At 46.3% G+C, this 12,984-nt stretch overlaps 1 protein-coding gene across 4 annotated transcripts in view; it reads left to right on the forward strand.

Annotated features, from left to right (window-relative positions):
• Positions 1 to 7,902, forward strand: part of SUSD1 (sushi domain containing 1) — a 678,087-nt gene extending 670,185 nt beyond the window's left edge. For all 4 annotated transcript variants that reach the window (XM_078676643.1, XM_078676646.1, XM_078676644.1 and 1 more), the window contains one exon: positions 7,759 to 7,902. The gene's annotated coding sequence lies outside the window, so the exon portion shown is untranslated. The remainder of the gene's footprint in view (positions 1 to 7,758) is intronic.
• The last annotated feature ends 5,082 nt before the right edge of the window (positions 7,903 to 12,984 follow it).

The following is a 12,984-nucleotide window of genomic DNA, read 5'->3' on the forward strand; positions in this document are numbered from 1 at the left end:
CCACCTCTAAGTGACCCCCTAGGTCTCTGCCCTTCTTCTATTTCTAAAATGTTCTCTTTCCCTTTATGTTATTGGTTAACTTTTGTCTCCTCATTCCTCCTAATCATTCTCTCTATTCACAGCTTTTTCCCTGTTTCGTTTCCTCATTTTCCCTTTGCTTTAACTTTATTTTCGGACTCTTTCCTTTCTTCTTTCCTTGCTTTGTTCCCATTCCCTTACCGCACTCTGTCCAAGCAGCAAAGTCTCAAAATGCAGACCTGGGGCGTGGCTAGCAGCCGACGGGAATGGTCGCAACCCTCGCCTGATTATCCGAAATAAATCTGTTTGCAGCCCAAATGGTTCCCCCTGTTTCATGGGAATCGCTCCCATTATCGAACCGGCGGCCAGACGCTACGTAGAGATTGATCCTGATGCTCGCTGGGGCGCGGTGCCCGAACCGGAGTGAACGGCCCGGTGTTGGGTAAAATGGCGGCTGGATCCGGGGAAGCGATATAGAGACACAGACTGTCATCAGCAGCCGGCATTGAGGCATCACACGACTGTACTGCAAGCGCCGACTTTCTGCCTCTGCTTGCAGCCTGAACATTGTCGGAGGACAGGGTGAGCACGATTGGCCCAGCGGAGTGGAAGACGTGCTGAGCGGTGGCCTGGTGGGGTGCCCCGGCTTTGCGGCCCTCTCACTGTAGTGCCGGACTGCCCTGTGGCGGGTGCCTGTGGACAAGACCTGGGCACTGCAGGACTTGAAACAGGAGGTGGGGTAACGTACCTGTGAAGGGCCCTGACCGTCGGATGGTGCTGGAGTGGAACTGAGCACCCCAGCGATAAATTGAGGCCCCGGCTTGGGGCCTGCTCATCTAGGTGTTGGGCCTGGACTCCTGACCGATGGGGACTCATTGTGGGGGCTTCCAGCGCTGCTCCTCATTGGTTTCCCCCTATGGCCTCGAGGAGCCACACGTACCGAGGCTGGTGAGAGAGAGAGCGGACATGGCCCACTTTGAAAATCGTGACGCGGCTTTGGGGCCTACTGGACTTGACAACGGTGGCTGAGGGGGGCCCGAGAGCTGGGCTGACTGGGAGAGGCCCACACAGCCCAACAATCTCAGCGTCGCCACCAAAGGTGAAGGTAGGGCCCGCGAATGCTGCGCCCACTGTGAGTACGCCCAGCGTATAGAGCCGACTTATTGCGACCCAGGAGGACAGAGCAGACATTGTGATCTCCCCAACTGGGCACTGTACTGTTTCGCACCCTGCTTGGTTTCCCACCGCCCTCCCCGGTTTCTCACTCCATCAGACAGTAGGCCGGGGGTGGTGTATCACAATAGAACTGCAGACACCGTCGTACACGGACTACAACTGGAGGGGGGCTCCCTCTGTTTGGAGCAGTATCCCTGGTCACACTAGCGACTATAACGTACTCCCGCAAGGACCAAGGGGCCACCTTGAAAGAGGGCCTACCAACACCACCCAGAAAGAGGGCCTACTAACGCCACCTCTCTACAATTGACTTACCTGGAACTCCGACAGGCTGACGGGGGCTCGCATATCCTCCATGCAAGCGGTGGGTAGTACGGGTGGGTTCTATTGACTTCTTGGGCTTCCTCACACTATACCTACCGCCATGGCCATGAACAGGGGGCTTAAGTCCCGTCCACAGAAACAACTTGCTAAGTTTGCGTGGTCTAAGCAGGGGGGGGGGGGATACAGAGACAACGGCGGGAGAAGACCCCAAGGCTTCACAGTCCCACCCCCCCTCAAAAACTCCCACTCTCCAAGATGTCATGGAAGCTATCGCTGGGGTGCGCACTTCACTGGAAATCCGGATTGACACTGTTAATATAGAGGTCACCCTAATCTGTGCCGATTTAAAGAAAATGGACTCCAGAGGGAAAGACGTTGAAATCACTACAAAAGCTTTGGTGTCCGACACCTCTACTCTTCAGCGCCAAGTGGCTCAGCTCCAAGATTGCCAGACCAAAATGGAAGAGATCCTGGATGACTATGAGGGGAGGGCAAGGCGGAACAACATCCGTATTTTAGGGGTCCCGGAAAAATGGGAAGGACCAGCGGTGGATCTCTTTGTGGAAGATCTGGTGTTGAAGCATCTTCAACCGAAGCACCTCTCAGGGTACTTCTCAATCGAACGAGCCCACAGAGTGCCTCAGGGATGCACAAGGCCTGGTGCCCCTCCTAGACCTATAATTGCGAGGGTCTTCAATTTCCGTGTATGGGATGTCATCCTGCAGACAGCACGAGCGGACCCACCGGTCAAGGTTGAGAACACGACTGTCACTTTATTTCCTGACTTTACAGTTAAAGTCCAGGCCCAGAGGCACAGCTTCACTGCGGTCAAAAAAGCCCTACGAGACAAATAAATCAAGTACTCTATGCTCTTCCCAGCCAAACTCAGAGTGGAAGCCGAGGCGAAAACATGTTTTTTTCTCTCCCCGGAAGAAGCGTGGGAATGGATTGAAGGTTGGCGCCGAATGGGGAAACCACCGGAGGGAACTGGCGCTACAGATCACCGCAGCAGTCAACGTGCTTTGCAGTCATCACAGGACTGTCACAGGGAAGGGGACCCAGTGGGGTGACACTGGACTAATACGTTAACTCCCTCTTTATTCTTCTTGACTTTATGGGAGACCCCCCAGGGCCCATAGCATGGTCCCCTACGACCCTAAGACGGAAGCCACCCAGGACCCTATTGCTACCAGCGTTGAAGGCTCGTGCTCCGCGGTGAGGACGCGTCTTGGGAGCATCGGCTCATAACAGTTTGTATTTTGAAATTGTTTCCTACAGTATACCTGGCCAAAGCTCGGTCGTGCATGTAATGTTCCAGTATGCTGTGAACTATATTTTCTTGCATTAGGCGAGGGGGGACAGCGGTTGGCCAGGCACCCTTCCACAAATGGGGTGAGCGACAGGCCCTCTGCAATGTTGGGGTGTGGAAAGTTGTAATTTCACGGGCAGGGGGACAGGGAGGGAGGACAGGGGTGGGGGTGGGGCGATAGTTGGGTGGTTTGCTATCATAGTTATCTTTCAACAATGCATTCAGATGTACAGAACAGGGAGGGAAGCACAGGGCGGGGATGGGGGGGCAGTTGGGGGCTTTTATGTTATGGTTATGTTTGCACAGAGCGTCTGCACACACTTGATCCTACTTAGATCCAACACTGAACAATACACTCGGTCTGCATGTGGGGAAAACGGAAGGAGGGAAAGCCATCCCAGCAGGATACCCATGTCTTGGTCTCCCACAGCAGTGGGATTAGGCGCACTAGTCACTTCAAAGTTGCATCTCCTCCGTGGCCTACACTATTACCCACCATGACAGCTATGCAGGTTTTCGGTGATGACGTGGTCTGGGAAACAAGATCAAAAGAGGGATGATCTTACAGTATCTTAAGAGGCATTCTACTGGCCTAATATTATTACAGGAAATGCATCTGGTGGGTAACAGTTGCAAGGCTCTGAATTGATGGGGGTACACACTTCTGGCCCATGCGGGATTCACATCCGGCTCCAGAGGAACTGGGATTCTTGCAGGTAAAAACGTGGCACTGACACCGACTCGAGTTTGGACGGACCCACAGGGGAAGTTTGCAGTTGTGGAGGCGATGTGGGAGGGCAACTCAATAAACGTGATATCTGCATATATTCCACCCTCCCTGGGTAAGTCGGCGTTGCAAGACCTTGGTAAAATTCTCATAGACCTCCCACCGGGTACGTTGTTGTTGGGCGGGGATTTTAACATGGTGATGGACGACAGACTTGACAGACGTCCCCAACCACCAACTCCCAGAAGTAACACTCACATGGCCGAATTTGTCCAAGCCATGGGTCTTACGGACGTCTGGCGCACTCTAAATCCCACCACAGTATTTTTTACGCACTACTCCAATGCACACAAAAGCATGTCCGGCATGGCTACTTCCTTACCTCCCCTGCAGACATATGCCACTTCCAACACCCCCTGGGACTCCCGAGGGATATCTCGGATCACTCCCCTGTCAAAGTAAAGTTAACTTTTCATAGGGACAACACCTGTGGCCCAATTGTTATTAATTCCTGGCTCCTCACAGTCCCTGACATCAGGGAGACCCTAGCGGACCAAACAGACCACTACTTCCAGGAGAACCTAGGTTCTGTTGACTCAGCAGTTACCATTTGGGAGGCGTATAAAGCAGTCATCAAGGGCCATGCATTAGCACTGAAGTGTGGATATCTCCAAAATCAGAACGAGCAGCTGACGCAACTAGAAAGTGACCTGTCTCAATTAGAAACTGAACATACTAGATCCCCATCAGATGCTACAGCCCACTCCCTCCGAAACAAACAATTGGAGTACAACGCTCTAGCGTGGGAAAAAACTCAGGCGCGCCTCCTCAACACCCGCCACAGAGTCTATGAACTAGGTGAGAGAGCTGGAAAAATGCTGGCTTGGCTCGAACGTTGAGACCAGGTGGATAGATGGGTCCCTGAGATCCTTCAGGAGGGTGGTACGAGGCTAACAGACCCCACAGGAGATAGCTGCTACTTTCGCTGACCACCTGGAGAAAGTATATATATGTCTAGGTCTGTGGCCTCCCCTGAGGACTCACGCCAACTCCTCGGTGAAATGAATCTGCCCTCAATATCGGATAGCGACAGGGAGGCCCTAGATGCCGAGATAACCTCAGAGGAAATATGTAAAGCCGTATATGCCATTTATTCAGGGAAAGCAATGGGACCAAACGGGGTCCCAATTGAATTTCTCAAGTGGATGGCCACCAAGGTGGCCCCCCACCTTAAAAATGTGTACGAGGAGAGTCTGGAACAGGGTGCTCTTCCCCTGGACCAGAGACTTGCCTCTATTGTGGTCATACCTAAACCCGACAAACCGGCGACAACCTGTAGCTCTTATAGGCCCATCTCACTGATCAGCTCGGAAGCCAAGGTATTGGCTAAACTCCTGGCGTCCCGCCTAATTGCAGTTCTCCCTGCGTTGGTCCACGAGGACCAGTCTGGGTTTATACCGGGCCACAACACCGCTTTAAATATCCACCGAGTGCATAACATACTAGGGAGGCAACCATACATACTAGAAGGCGTGGTTATACTGTCATTAGATGCCGCCATGGTTTTTGAATCAATAGAATGGCCCTATCTGTTTGAGGTCTTGGCGAGGTTTGGTTTTGGACCCGGTTTCAAAAATGGGTGACATTACTGTACACAGCGCTATTGGGTCAAGTTCGGGTCAACAATCGTACTTCACGTACATTCGCCTTGCAGAGGGGGTCTAGGCAGGGTTGCCCCCTGTCTCCCTTATTATTTGCATTAACGCTCGAACCCCTAGCTAATTGGGTGAGACGGGATTCCTCGATACGTGGCATGCGATGGGGAGAGGACATAGAGGACAAAATCTCACTATATGCCAACGATATCTTGATTTATTTGGCATCCCCACGGTCTTCACTTAATAGTTTGCTTCACGTCATCACCAATTATGGTAAATATTCGGGGTATACCATTAATTGGTCCAAATCCGTACTCTACGTCATGCACGGCCAACCACCGACACTACCCCGGGGATACACGCTTAAAATTGCCACAGGGGGATTCAAATACTTAGGTATAAATATTACAACAGACCCACAGCTCTTTTACGATAACAACCTCATGGCCCCCCTCCGACGGTTGAGAAACGACGTTAAACACTGGAGGACACTTCCTCTGTCACTCCTAGGAGGGGTGGCCTTGTTTAAAATGCTTGCACTCCCTAGATATTTGTATGTGCTCCAGAACTGCCCGTTTCCAATTGCTGACACCTACTTTGCCACTGTTGAGGGGCAGGTCCATGCCTTGCTGTGGGATGGGGTGCGCCCCGTATAGCCCTCCGGAAATTCACCAGGGGGTGGTACGATGGTGGAATAGCCCTCCCAGACTTGCACCTCTACTACTGGGCTACGCAACTAGTTGCCACGAATCACTGGATACATGGGTCCCCTTCTAACCCTGCATTCCATCTAGAACGGTATCAAACTGGAAGAGAAGGATACCTAGGAGCGCTCTACAGTAAGACCCAAAAGGGCAGATACCTGGGACCTATGTTGCAAACAGTACATATCTGGCATCAGGCCACTAGACGGCTGGGATGGGCAAACAAATTTACTACGGCCACACCGCTCTGGTCCTCCCAGAGATTAGGCGTGCTCTGCCACCACAGAGGATTCGAAATGGGACACTATTGGGATAACTAATATAGGAGACCTACTATGCATGGACAAACTCCTCACCTTCAAAGAACTTCAAACCAAACACGCACTCGCACCAAGTGAAATTTTTAGATACTTACAAATCAGGCACGCAAACCTCGCCAATATCCTGGACCTATCCTCATTACCGAACTCATCCCCTCTGGAGGATAGATTACTGACTGCACCACTTCCGACCAAAGCAGTCTCCTGTACATATCGCAAACTGTGCAACAACATGCCCAACCCCTTCCAGACCCTTTGGGAACAATGGCAGGGAGATGTGGGACCAGTGGACCAAGAGGACTGGCAAACTGCATTAATGTCTGCCAGAGAAACAGAGATTAACCACCGCTTTCGCCTTATCCAGTTAGAAATCCTACACAGGGCCTATCTATCGAGGGTACTCCTGGCAAAGATAGGTAGTCAAACAGACCTGTGGTGCCTTAGACAATGTGGGAAAGAAGGCACCTTTTATCATACATTAGGGGACTGCCCCGAAGTTCGCCCTATATGAGAAAAAGCGACCCAGAAAATGATGGACACCCTGGGTAAACAGATCCAATTGTCGACGAAATTAGGGATATTGAATATATGGGAACCGACTGACCTAACGGATATCAAGCAACAATTGGTGGCATTGGGGTACTTATTGGTGAAAGGGGCCATTGCTCCGATAAAGGACCATCTACCATTGGGTGGGTAGCGGCAATGGATCGCTGCATGATAGCAGAAAAGGAGGTCTACAAACTGCGGGGTAGCCCCAAGAAGTGGGATAAGAAATAGGGGGATGGAAAGCCTTTAGGGGAGAAATCTATACGCCACCAACGGAAGACATGGCAATGCGCACTCAGACCGCACTCTAAATTCCTGTGTGCTTGGACCTTGTACTATGTCCTTAATGATGTATTGTATTGCTGCCTATCATGCTTGAAATGTACTGTGATGTTGCCTGACCAACTCTGTGCTTTTATTTCAATAATGTTAAAAAAAGAAAAGAAAATGCAGACCCCCACACGTACCCATGGCCTGGAGCATTATAACCCACTAGTAATTTATTTTCCAAACTAAATAATTTTTTTAGAATTAAGATTTTGCCTTTGAGGTCCATGTTTTATATTCACCATCAAATAAACACTACATATTGCACGTTGTTGATGAGACTGTCTGATCAATACGATTATTTTAATACTCTTATGCAAGTTTTCTTTGGTGCAATATTTCAAGTCTGCTCTTACACAAAGCCCATAATCACGAATCATATTTCCATGATTTAATTTTGATTACGGTGAGATTTTTTCCTTGCTGTGAGTAAAAATCCATGGTTTAAAATGTTGAATATTTTACAAAGCAGTAAGATCTCATACGCATACTCAAGTAGTGTTGATTTTCGGTAGTGACATAAAGCTCAAAACATATTCCTAAATATGAAACGCATATGATAAAGGAGTTGTGAGAATGAACACCATTAACACATATTTCGTTCGGTTTACCAATGTTTAATGTTTTCTATCTGTTTTTCACACAGGTAATTCATATAGAAGACAGCAAACAGACAGTCCTGGACTGAAATTTCTCCAAAGCAGTTTTTGACAGAAAGTTCGCACTGGATGGCAGATTTGTACAGTTTTTATTTTTTCAAATGTACAATAAAATGAGAATATAAAAACGATGATTCACTTTCCTGTTTTCTTATCGGCGCTGTTTGGCAAAGCAGATCTCATCCTAAACACAAGTCATTTTGAAAGCTACAGAATGAGAGAGTAGTGGAAGAATGGGGAATTTAGGGGGTCCACTAAGAGTTTGGCAGCGAAAGAGGTCCCCCATAAAGCGGCTGTGCGCCCCACCCATGCTTCCTTGACTCTCTCCACTATTAACTATCATTGAATAGGAGGGAATTTTCCTGCCTAATGTATGATCCTGAAACCGTTTTTATCAGAAACGTCTTACATAGGTTTGCAGAGCAAATGTAGTACATTTGAAAGTTGTATGTCAGATTTTAGGCAGTTTATCAATGTGAAAAGAGTAAGTGCATGGTATTTTCAAAGAAGAATTATAATCTAAGGGGCCGATTCACAAAGGTAAACTGAGATGAAAGTATAACTTTACGACTGTCGGCATTCACATAGGACATTTACGAGTAGTAAAGTTAGACTTTTGTCTCAGTTTTGGTCTCATTTAAACTTAAGACCAAAACTTACGTTTTACTGATACAAAAGTCTAACTTTACTACTTATAAATGCCCTTTGCGAATACCGAAAGCCGTAAATGTAGACTTTCGTCTCAGTTTATCTTTGTGAATTGGGCCCTAAGTTCTTGGCTGGTCTTCTGCTGGAAAACGTTAAATCCTATTGCTCTTCTGGCCTTCATTTTAGCTACACACTAACATGGATTGATTATGGCGAAAATCATACTGTCAAGGCCATGTCCACGGACAGTTACGCAGTTCCTACACTAGAATGAGTATGCAACTGATTGATGCTACGAAAAAGATCTAGGAAACTACGATATCTAAAAATGTACTCCATGACCTAGAATATCTTCCTTGATACATCCACAAAAGTTGAAATAATGTTGAATGAATATTCGGAAAATATATATGCCTATGCATCAAAGCCTTTCAGTAGAAGCTATTAGACTTGAACATGGGAAGACTGGGATTCCGTTCAAGGTTTAGTGAGCAACTCTTGATATCTTCGAACTATGGGTCTTATTTAGATCTCGGTGAACAGGTTAATCCGTCACAATGGTGACGAATATCCTGACCGCCGAAATAGAAATCCCATAGTATATAATGGGATTTATTCAGCGGATGGGATATCAATCACTGTTGTGATGGAGTAACCCGTCATCCGAGAACTAAATTTGGCCCTATGTTTTGAAGGTCCCTTAGAATTCATGAAGAAATTATGTATTCAGAGCCACATACTGACGTTAAGTTTAAATGACAATATAATAGCACCATACAGAGTTCCAAGGTACTCGCATTTATCAGAAGATGAGTTATGCTCATGGGTCTCTAAGGCTATGCTGAAATCTAGAACTTGGTCCTTAATTAAGTCTTCTGGTTTTGAAAACAATGTAGAGTAAAGTTTGAATATTAAGAGGTTAAAAAAAACATTATGAGGACAAATAGGTGGCTAAATATAGAGCTGTTATTAATCCCCATATTTCAAATAAGCATTAGCAAAGTCAATCACCTCTCTCTGCCAATTTTTGTTTAGTTGTATAACTGCAGTCCAAGCTCTGTCAAAGGTAACCCAGCCATATAGAATTGTTTCCACAATCATGAAGGCTGACCCTTTTTTTTTCAGTTGAACAAAAAAAAAAATTTGAAGGATAAAGGATGGCCTTCAGTGTTGAAACTACAGCTGAAAATTCAAACAAGTGCCAAACTTATGCTATTAAAACAGACAGAAGACAACCAACTACAGCATGTTTAGAGAAAACACACATTTGTATATGTAAAACATCATAAAACGCTGAATGACTTCTGTGTGTGTGGGTGTGTGCACGTGTGCGCCCGCATGTACATATGTTGCAGTATAAAAGAGGGGTACATTGTATTTTTCACCTTTGGAATTTGCAAAGCCACATCGAAGGTGGAGTTGCTTTTAATTCTGAATTATCTCACTTTGATGGGTTTCACAAAACCCAAATGTCAGATTTCTGGCAAGTGCTGGAGAGCCCCCTGCTCTATAAATTGTATTGTTATTGTTTTCTTAACCTATTTCTTCAACGCAGACTGTTTATTGTTGTAAGACAAGAATAACTCCTTTAAGGAAAGCAGGCCGGGAACACCACTGTTTATGTCTTTCCAAATACAGACCCTTCCACATTTGGATATTAACTACCTTTTAGCTTTTTTATGCTTTCTGATTATGAGGCCTTTGGTACTTTGAAAGCTTGTGCTTATTCGCTAAAAAATCTTGGTTATTCAGTTAGAAGACATCAAATCCTTCAGTTCCCTGTTACTACTTGTGTTTCTGTAGTTTAAAACGCCTTGCAACAGAAACGCACGACAAACCTAAGCTATTCACAGCAATACACACCCAGTTATTCACCTTTAAGCGGCGTGCTCCACTATTTGAAACATATAAAGGCACCCTTGGACTCTGGTGCAAGGGTGCCTGCGTTGGCACTAGACAGGTAATTTTAGCGCAAGGGAAAATACAGAGATACACTGTATTGTAATGAATATGGCACATCCCAGCATTTTGAAAATGTCACAGCATGGCGCTGCCAAATTTAGCATTGCTCCGCTTTCTGTCATTTTCTAGTAAATATGCTCCTCAGTGAGGTATTAATGAAAATGACGTTTGTGATTAAATACTGGCTATTACCTCATACTCCGTCTTCCCTGCTACAGTCAGTACCTGCGAAGTTCTATCTCCATCCCGCAGAACCTGTTCCTTGGCTGACATAAATAATCCTTCCAACATGGCCACCATTCCTATGAGACAATAGAAAAGGGAAGGAGTAATCACAGTACAACCTGAATATATACAAGCAAGTTAAACAATAGTCTATAACATAACCCCCCCCCCACCCCCCCTTGGGAAAAAGCAGGACTGTATTGGGGAAGACCTAGTGGCACCACAAATTTTAACCACTCACCTTATGGATAAACTTCAGTTATCCCTCATTCCTCCTCATGACCCATTCTGGATCATGTATGTCTAATTCAACCCAGCAGCATTAAATGCAACCCAATGGCCCTAAACCCAAAACTCTTGGTCAATCTGCAGCAGTTTTCATCTAAAAGTAGGCAAAGGAAACACAATCTCTTCCGCCTGTCAGTTGACGAACGTCTCCTCAATAATTTAACACACAATGGCCCAGATTTATCAAAGCTTTGCATTAGAGCGTCCTCGAGGCAAAACACTGCATAGTTTTGAGACAAAAGAGAGATTTTGAACTGGAAGCTGAGTCTCCTGGTGTTCCAAACCCCTAGGTAGTCTGCCTGCAACCACTTTAACACATACCTTTGGATAACATTGTAGATTATGGACTGAACTTATTTTGTGCCTGACCCTTATATGGCACCAACACTACAACACATTGCATATGAGAAAGGCACTTACAAGTATGTGATAGAGATGGAGTAGCCACTCTTCTCCTTTGTGACCTTTTTGACATAGCATCTTTCATTACTGTTGACCATACCATGTTGATGGAAGTTCTCAAGAGCATACAAGACCTCTCCATTGGGCCTGAAGAGCAGCCAATGGCAGCAGAGGAATACAGTGGTGACATGATTCTATGGGGGGAACAGGCATGCAGCGCTCATGGGTACCTTGTACTCAGGATACTGGCAGGGTGAAGGATGGAGGTAAGGTGAATTGTGCTCACGATTGAAGCACAGGTGCCGGTGCAACCGCAGAAAAAGCCATGAGAGAAAATCAGTGGCTGCACCGTGATGGAGACCAGAGAAACCATGCTGAGAGAAGAGGATAATCTCAAAAACACTCATTAGGCTATGTGTGGGACATGAGTAGATGATAAGGCCTGGCCAGCCAGAGAGCCTGCAAACTGGTGCAAAGAACAAAACATACTTTGTTCACGTTTGTCCTTAAGTACCAAAGAGCAAGAGTGCAAAGCACCGACTGGGAGACACCAGGCAGAATATCTAAAGGTCGAATCGAAAACACCCCCACAGCAGTCCCAACCCACTGTGGGACAAAGTTACTATACTTTATTTGCAACACAGCGCTGCGTTGCTTGAGATAGAGGCAGCAGGACAACACCATATCGACAAAGATATGTGCTGCTACAGTCATCCATATGTGCCGCTACAGTCATCCTTAGTGCTGGTGCACTTTATGGTTGCCTAGCGATATGCACGTGTCCTTGCACCATAGAGGAAATGAGTCTGCATTAGTCTAGCATTGGGTTTCTACTGAAATGGTAGCCATCCAGTACAAAATACAATGCTTAGACTAACTCAAAAGCATTTCCCACTTTGCATGTGTGCTATACATTGCAGCACATGTGTAAAGATAGAAAAGTTTGAATAACGCAAAACTTGTCTCCTTCTTTGCGTCAGCCTCAAGGCGGTGTACATTTTCTGCACAAAGCCCTGTCTACAAATGTTAGTGGAAAGGGCCTTTCATGAAAAACCATTGGTGGTTGCATGGAAACAACTCCCTTGAGGCAAAGGAAAGGAAAAAGTTGGTGAAGACTTTGTGCCAGTTCACGTCACTTTATGTGACTTTGCTCTGGCTCGAAGCCTTGAAAAATCTGCTTTAATGCTTTGCTTTTTCTTCCCTAAGGGTCTCCAGCATGTTTATATTTTTGACTGTGTCCAAGATACTCCTAACATAAAGAATGTGAAGTGGCTTCTAACCTAACAAATCCTCTTGAACCTAAACTCTAGTCTCCCCAAGGGCGCTTCTGGTATTCCCTAGAAATGGTTAACATCTCAAAAGGGTTGTTTCACCTTGTAAATCTTGAGGGAAGAGCACCTTTAAAACCCCATTTTGTTGGTATCTGACTTTTGGCAATTTTGTGTAGTTTGTGAGGGTGACTGCATCTCAGGTCACTTGCCTATAGACCCCTTGTATGAATCCAGAGAGTCAGTTCAGTCATGTAGGACCAGATTTTAATCAAGGATGATCATAAGCATTGAGCAAATGTGCGAAATAAATTATTCAGTCTTTCCGGAGTGATAATGACAAATGGATACTTGCAGAATCTGTAGGGGGTAGATTTTTGCTGGAACACTTGCAAAAATATAGGATGGATAGTGCACTCA

This window comes from Lissotriton helveticus, chromosome 2_1, assembly GCF_964261635.1.
Source record: "Lissotriton helveticus chromosome 2_1, aLisHel1.1, whole genome shotgun sequence".
NCBI classification, from domain to species: domain Eukaryota; kingdom Metazoa; phylum Chordata; class Amphibia; order Caudata; family Salamandridae; genus Lissotriton; species Lissotriton helveticus.